This window comes from Rhinolophus hipposideros, assembly GCF_964194185.1.
Source record: "Rhinolophus hipposideros genome assembly, chromosome: 21".
Classification (NCBI taxonomy): domain Eukaryota; kingdom Metazoa; phylum Chordata; class Mammalia; order Chiroptera; family Rhinolophidae; genus Rhinolophus; species Rhinolophus hipposideros.
In genome coordinates, this window is record NC_138067.1 from 30,193,581 (window position 1) to 30,202,446 (window position 8,866).

The following is an 8,866-nucleotide window of genomic DNA, read 5'->3' on the forward strand; positions in this document are numbered from 1 at the left end:
AGTTTCTAAACAGACTTTTTGGTTTGTTTTTTAACGTTTTATTTTGACATAATTTCAGACTTGCAGAAAGTTGCAAGAATAGAATAAAGAATTCCCGTATCCCCTTCATTCAGATTCCCAGGCTTTAAATTTCCTGCCTTTACTTGATCATTTTCTTTCGCTTTTTTCTTTTCTAAATTATTTACGAGGAAGTTGCAGAATGGAAACCCCCTTCAGCTCTAAAGGCCATTCTCTTACTAAGAAGGAGACATTTTCTTGCATAACTTGGTATAATTATCTAAATCAGGAAATTAGCATGGATGCATTCCACGATATATGCAGCCCTTATTCAGATGTCACTGATTGTCTTCGCAATGTCGGTTAGGACAAAAGAAAAATCTCAGGTCATGAATCGCACTCCGTTTTAATGCCTCGTTAGCATCCTTGAATTTGGAGAAACTCCTTACTTTATGTTCTTCTTTTATGCTGTTGGTGTTTTGAAAAGATTACTGACCAAATATTTTGTAGAATGTCACTGCGATTGAGTTTGTCTAGCGTTTCTTCATCGTAAGATTCAGGTTACACGTTTTTGGCAGGAACCTCTCAGAAGTGAGGCGGTGTCCCTCTCCACGCACCCGAGAAAGAGGCACAGGTCTATTTGCCTTGTTGCTGTGGATTTCAATTTTCACCACTGCTTAAGGTGGTGTCTGCCAAGTTTCTCCACTGTGAAGGTTCTATATTTCTTGTACTAAATAATCATCTCATGGAAAGCTATATGGAGACTATGTAACTATCCCACACCCCGTAAAATCTTCACTCACAAGTTTCAGCATCTATTGATGAGTCTTGCCTACACAAGGATTTTATCATGGCTGCCAAGTGGTGACTTTTCTAATTCCACTATGCCTCCACATTTTTTAGTTACTGTCCTATAAGGAAAAGTCTTCTCTTCTCCCCTATTCATTTATGTATTCACACATACACGTGTTCTACTGTATGTTTTATAAATATATAATATATATACTTTATGTATTATATATGACTTCTATATTATATACATATTATGTATATACACACATATTGGTATGAGTTTGTTAATTCTTGTTGCTTACAGTATATTACGATGCTTTACTATCATTTTTTCGTTGGATGCTCACACCATCCCAGATTTGAATAGTGAGAGCTCCTTCCAGCTGTGTTCTGTGTGTTTTTGACGTAGCCCCGTCAGTTTTGGCACAACTTTCTGGCACAACAAGATGTTCCCGGCTCATCTTGTACTTTCCTTGTCCCAGGCTTATAATCAGCCATTTCTCCAAGGATCCCTCGTTCCTTTTAGTGGAAATTGTTTCTAAATAGACGTAAAACTATCTGGCAGAGAAAATAGGGTGAGGGAAGGGATGTCCATATCTCAAAAACCAAATCTCATGGAACAGATAGCAGATTTTGGAAGAGTCTGATTCTTTACCCTGCCCAGCTTCTCTGGACAATAGGACAGCAGAAGCCTAAAACCAGATGCTGTCAACGGTCTGAGGGGCACCTCAGTTTCATGAGGTGGATCCCCCTTTTACTGGAACAGCTTAGCGTACCTGACAGTCACTTTCTCAGACTCCCTTGCATCTAGAATGCATACGTGTGACATGTTTCTATGACGTTGAATTGGGAGCCCCTGATGCAAGGAAACTGGTGTCTAGAGACTTCTGTCAGAGGAGCAGCGGGGGCTTCAGGGTTAGCAAATAGGAATGCGAGATTTAGACAAAATAAAAGAATAATAATAAAACATTGTGTAGAACATACTTTAACTAGAACATTATTCATTGTTTATCTACAATTCAAATTGACCTGGGTCTCCTGAGCTTTATCTGGCAACCCTAGGTGTGAGACTAACAGGAGAGTCCAGATTCCCAGCCCAGGGAGCTCCATAGCACAAACGGCATTGCCCAAGGCTCAGTCAACCAACAAGTGGGTCCCACTAGACCATTCTGTGGTATGACTTTGGGCATTGTTTCTAGCTGCAGAAACTTCTCGCCTGGTCCTCCAGCCCTCCCTGAGATTCTGTGGGATATTCAGTTTCTTGTAACAAGTGCCTTTTCTGTTTCAGTGAGTGCAGGGTGCTGGGAAGGGCTGCCTGTGTCTCCTTGTCATACTGAAGTCAGGTGGTAACAAAGGGAAGCCCCAGATCAGTTTTGGGAAACTGGAGAGTAGAAGGGAATTAGTCTTCCACTTCCGTCCAGAACTTGCAGAATTCCCAAGACTGAAGCCATCCATCCATCCACCCATTCTCCATCCACCCATTCTCCATCTACCCATCCTCCATCCATTTATCCATCTGACATTTATTGAGCACCTACTGAAAAAAAGACACAAATGTGTCTGCTTCCACCTGAAGCTCACATTTGTGTGGGGAGGCAGGCAGTAAACAAACGAACAAGTTACACATATTATTAGATGGCAAGCAGTGCTATTGAGAAAAAGAAACCAGAAAAGGGAGGGGAGGTCCTGGGGTGCGGGTTGGTATTTTAAATCAGGTGGTCAGGGAAGGTGAGGTGCGGGTCACTGAGAAGATGTTTGACAGAGAGGAGTCGGAGGTGAGAGAGGAGCTGGGTGGATATCAGAGGGAGGAGAGTTCCAGGAGGAGGAAACAGCAAGCTTGCAGGTGCTGAGAAGGGAGTGTGAGTGGCCCAAGGGATCCAAGAGGTCTGCGTGGAAGGAGAGGAAGCAGAGGAAGAGATGAGACCCGAGGGCAGGGAGCTGGTGGGCAGGTCAGGGCACCATCAGGAAGGACTCGGGTGTTGACTTCAGTGAGCTGGGGAGCCATGGGAAGGTTCTGAGCCGAGGAGAGATGGGGTCTGACTTCCATTTTTAAAGGAATGCCACCTCAAGGGGAGAGGGTGATGGAGAACCTACTGAATTGAAACAGGAAAAACCAGGATGCTTTTTTTCTGAATGACCAGTTTTATTCTGCCAAGTTCATTAGCGATGGGGGACGCGACAGGACTCGAGACTTAAAGGTCAACGTTCATTACAGAAAACTAAAGATGCACCTTTTCTTGCACAATGGACTTTGAGGCTTGAAAATTCACAGTGCCTTACATGCATCCTCTTATTTAATTCTCACCACCAGTCCACAAGGCTGGTGTTGATATGTCCATTTATAAATGGGGAAACTGAGGCCCAGTGAGGCTCAGCACCTTGCCCAGGTCCCCTGGCCTGTCTTGACCACGAGCTGACTCCGAGATCTGCCATCGCTGTGGAGTGCCTTCATGGTCAAGCTTCCTTCCAGCTCGAGTCACCTCTGGCTTGCCCTTGCATTCTGTGGGACTTTGAAAATCAACACAGAAATTACCAAAAGCCCAGCCTGCCCTTCCATCTGCCGGTACCGCCCCACCCTCCCTGTGGGGGTTGGCCTGGATGGCCCACTCTAGCCAAATGGGTCAATTGAGATGGACGTCTGTGCTGATGGGCGTGGACATGTGCTAATCGGTTTTGCCCCCAAAATAAGATGGCCTTGTCACACAGGCCACCTGTGTGTGGGCACAAATGTTCAAGGACAGTTCGAATGTCCTAAAGAGGCCTCAGGCCGGGTCGGTGAGGACTCTCTTCCTTCCCTGGTTGGCCTAGTGGCCCGAGCAGGCATGAAGGGGGCGTGATGGTCAAAAACTACCTTCTCCAGCTCCCAAGGCCACTGGGATGACATGCCCACTTCCGGAGGAAGCTGCCAGAGCCAGGAGATGGCTGATCACAAATGGAAAATTGAAACCACACTTCTCCGTCACTGCACCCGTTTGTGACTAGAGGAGGACACATATAAACAGCTTAATTCAAACCATACTGCCATTCTCTTTCCTTCCATTCTTTCCTGGGGCCTCCCCCGGCTCACTTCTGGAAGGTAACACACAACGTGCAAGGTCAAAATGAAGAGCCCATTTGCTCCTCCGGATTGAGGTGAGTCTGCTAAAACAAAGTATCTTCTCTTCACAACAACCCCATGACATAACAACAATTATTATGCCCATTTGTCACAGGAGGAAACTGCAGCTTGTGTTAGATCACTTGGCCAAGGTAATGCAGACAAGAAGCCGAAACGAATCCTGGCCAAGGCTTCCCATAGACCCAGCTGCCCTTTGCGAACTGGGTAGCTATGCTGAGTACACACAGCCCAGCTTATACGGCACCCAGATGCAAAGCAAGAACCGGAAGACCTGTGCTGCAGCCCAGCTCCACCCCTGAGTTGCTGAGAGTAGTGAGTCATTGACTTCCCTCCCTAAACCTCAGTGGGAAACCTACCCGCCTCAGAGACTTGTCACTCGGCTGATAGGTGCCTGAGAGGGGCTTCACTCCCAGACAGCATGGCCTCTCTGATATGGTCTCACAGATCTCTGCACTTCTGCTTTCCAAGGATGTAATACCCCAGGTACTTAAGCTTTCGTCGTCAGCCCCACTCTGGACTCCTTTTCCTCCCCAACATCATCCCCAAGGAGCCTACAGGTTAGAGCGCCTGTGTGGTCCCTTCTAGCTGTGTGATCTTAGGCAAGTGCCTTAACCTCTCTTTGCCTTCCTTTCCTGATCTGTACAAGGGGGACAATAATAGTACCTATCTCATAGGTACTTCCACTTCTCATAGAGTGGTTATGAGAAGTCAATGAGCTAGTGTGTCTAAAGTGCTTAAAACAGCACCTGGATTGCTTCATAAAGACTGATTAATACTATAACAAAGAAAGAACTGCAAATGTGTTCACTAATATTACAATAATAGGCGAACGGTTATAAAAAACAACTGAGCAACAAAGAATATATGTACCAGTAACACTTTGATGAATGAATGACTGAGTGAATGAACAGAAGATTGACTAGACTAACACTGGAAACACACATGCGGAAGCCTGGTCCTGTTTCCCCGTGTCAGGAGCTCCGGGTGGCAGGTCAGAATGTGTGTGGTTGTAAACCCAGGCCCAAGTGGATGGAAAGGAGTGAAGTGTGATTTCCTGCAGGAAATCTGAGAGCCTGAGCAACAGACAGCATCCTACTCCACTTTCTCAGCCCTGCAAGAAGGGGATTATATTTCTGCGACTCCCCACTTCCCAGTTTTCACTGTGCCCCCTCTTGTTCAATGATGGGGGCTAACATAGAGAAGAAAGTCAGTGGGGATCATTTCTCCTGGTGAGTTGTCTGAGGCATGGTGACCAATCCCTTTGGGGTCGAATCTCAGAAGGCAGTTGACACAGTCCCTTAGCTAGCATTCTGGGCTTGGGAAACCAGCAGAGAAAATGAGCTCTTGTGTTTCCTCGTGTGTGTGTGTGTGTGTGCGTGTGCGTGTGTGTGTGTGTAAAGGGAGAGCCCAAGGGAAAGGAATGGGAGGGGGGTAGGTGGGGAGAAGCAAGAATATGTTTCATGTGACTGAGCCACTGTGCCCAGAATCAGTGTGATGCAAGCTGCATCTTTAAGATTGTGTGATTGAAACCAGACGGCCACCGTACTCAAAAATGCTCCATTTTGCATGCATCAGGCACTGTTCTCAGCTGTTTACAAAATTCACTTATTAAACCTCATAACAACCCCATCAGGTAGGTACTATTATTCTCCCCATTTCAAGATGAGGCACAGAGAGAGTAAGTGACTGAACCAAGTTCACACAGGATGGAAGGAACGGAGCCAGGATTTGAGCCTGAGCAGTCAGGTCCTAACCACCAGGCTACCCGACCCTCAGAGGGATTCCCTAACCTCCAAAAGCAAGTGTAAGTCACAGTCACACTTTGGGGCCACATGACAGGACGTGATCACAAGTGGGGGCATCCTTCTCGTAAACCGCGTAATTCTCTAAACTTAGCCCAGAAGGGCTTTCATAGTTCCCGACTCGTGGATCAAAACAAGAGGCAGACTCTTCAAAAACAAGTTGAGAAAGACAAAGAAGGCTAAGGAACTGTTCCAAATTAGAGGAGACGAAAGGAACGTGATAAATACACACAACTGATCCTGGACCCAGGAAAACAAAAACAGCCCTGGAGCACATACCAGCATGACTGGGAAAACTTGGTATAGAAAGTGAGTTAGCTAATAGTATTGAAGTATATTATATACTATAGTAAAATCTACCATGTAAATTGTCAATGTTCTTGATTCAGATCATTTTACTGTAGTTAGATAAGAGAAAGTGCTTTTCTTAGGAAATAAATGCTGAAATACTAAGGGTTTTGTAAAAGGGACTGATTCCTGCAATTTACATACCTATAGTATATGTAATATGAGTATAGTATATATTTGAAAACCTATATAGAGAAAGAATGGTAAAGCAAACAGGGCAAAATGTAAATGACTGTTGAATGAATATGGTTGAAAGTTACACGAGAATTCCTTATATTAGTCTCGCAACTTTTTTTGTAAGCTTGAAATTATATGAAAATAAAAAGTTACAAAAAATAGTGACAAACAAACAAACAAAAGTAGCACTGAAGCTGCAGCCTGGCCCCTCTCTTTCAGATTACCAGCATTCCTCAACGATGAAACGCACCTGAGCCTTCCCAATCCCCCCGTGGCTGCTGGAAATTATCACACTCAGGTGCACAGCCCATTACTCGGATTGTCTGAGAGGCCATAGATAGCTGTCCTGGACATCCTCACCTCATCCTCCCAGCTCCAGTGATGACAAAAGCACCTACTGTGTACCAGGCACTGGTGTTAACCCTGGTGGCTCAATGGTCAATGAGACACAGACTCATCCCTGCCCTCAGGGAACCCACTGACACAGGATAGGAATTAGAAAGATGAGGCGGGTCTGAGCCCACCTGGTCTGGGGCAAGGTAGGAGGTGGGAAGGCATCCAGGTGGAAATAGTTTATACCAAGGCTCAAAGGAAGAGGAGAAAAGCTAGGGGAAGAGGAAAGGGGAAAAAATGGTTTCCACGGATTTGTGAGTTAGGTAGTATGAGCCCATTGTATAGGTGGGAAAACTGAGACTTCACAAGTATAATCCACTTCTCAGTCTTCTGCCTACTAGAGCAGCCCGACTGTCCGGAGAACAGGGGAGCATTGCAGGCGTCGGCATGCAGGTAAGGAATCTGAGTGTGGGTCAGCTCCAGGTCTGCCACTCAGGAACCCTGTGATCTTCAGTCTAAACCTAGATATTCTTATCTCTAAATATAAGTACTAATGGCATCCAAAGCATTGGCTCCGTGCTTGACAAACTTTATAATGACGGCGGAGATGCTGATCAGAACAACGATCATTTCGAGGCTAACATATTTCGTCATTCTTTCCAATCATGGCCCAGCTGCTAAGAACCGGGTCCAAATCTCATTATTTGGCCAACTCCTTTCCTTCCAGACTGTGTGGGTTTGTGTCTCCTCTTGTTGCTTTGCCAAAAGCAGGAGGAACAAACCCCACCACCTGCCACTTAATAAGAGAATTATTATTTTAACGGAAAGGATGCTGCTTGTAGTAGGAAAACCCTGAGGTATCAGCAGCAATGGGTTCTAGCTCGGAGTGACCTCAGATTCTTCACAGTTCATCCCACAATGACCTCTTCCTGTATCATTGCTGCATTGGCCCCAGGGGCTCAGTGACCTAACCCTAAAACACAGTCCAGGAGAGGGAGCGTAGAGGCTGGCACCTGGAGGATTCCAACAGTTTCTTTGTTTGGGCTGCATCTGTGGCCTCAGCTTACCATGCAGCTGTCTTTCCAAATGTCCCCAGGAGGCTCATTCATTGATCATGGCAGGCAGTGATGAGCATAGTTATGTGATGACTACATCCCCATACTCCAGGGAGCAAGGGGAGAGGACATTCAGAATTGGGTCTCCCACTCCCAGGAGTGCAGGAGTCCACATAACCTAACAGGATTTTCAGGGAAACGCTGTCTTTAATCTCCACTTTTTCCTAAGCTATTTTCCCCAAAATTCTGTAGACGAAGAACTAGATCTGTGTCCTTGACATCAAAATCAGAGTGGTCTTGCCATCGTCAGCATTAGGACGGTGGATGCCGAAATGTTGAGGGTGTCTAGATATGCATGGTACTGGGTGATTGCAAATCCTAAATTCCACCAAAAAGACGAGGATTCAGAGAACAGTGACAGCTCCACAATGTGAATTATAAGGCGGCTCTACTGTTGTGCTGATGGTTGTGGGGTGAGAGCTTTTCCATTCATTACAGTCACAAATGCGGTTTCAGCGTGCATCTCTCGGTTGAGTCCTGGGTAGAGGGTTCCCAGAGGCGCCATGATTCAGGAGAGGGCAGGTCGTGGGCCCACAAACACTTGCAAGAACAGCAGGTGGTGGCATGAAGTAGGGAGTTCATGGGTGCAGTCAGGGAGGCTTCCTGGAGGAGGAATCTGGTCTTCACGTGATGTAATAGGACTTGCATTTTGAACATGTGTTCCAGCAACAGTGTGAAAAGTGGATTGAGGGGTCCAGAGTGGAAGCTGGAAACCAGGGCACCACGGCCCAACCCAGTAAGAGGCCTGAAACCAATTATTTCCAAAGCACTTCCCTCTGTCTCTGAGCGGGTCCGCAGCTTAGGGTGGTGGCTGTGGGCATGGAGAGAAGTGAATGGAGGGAGCGGTACTGAGGCGGCACCATTGACAGGATTGTGGGTTCACGGGCTTTGGGGAGAGGGAGAAGGCAGGGTCACAGTCACCCCCAGGGTGTCTGGTTTTGTGAAACTGGACCAAGTGTTGTCAGTTCAGGTAACTCTAGATAAGGGAGAGAGGGAGAAAGAAAAATCTTTGTCATCGTAAATTAAAAATGCAAAATGTAATCTACAGTACGATATTATCTGTGTTTAAAATGTACAGAAAAAAGACTGAAAGGAAATTCACTAAAGGGTAACAGAAATTCTCTCTGAACATGGGATTTTCCTCTTTCTACGTTTCTCCATTTCCCAAATGTTCATTAATGACC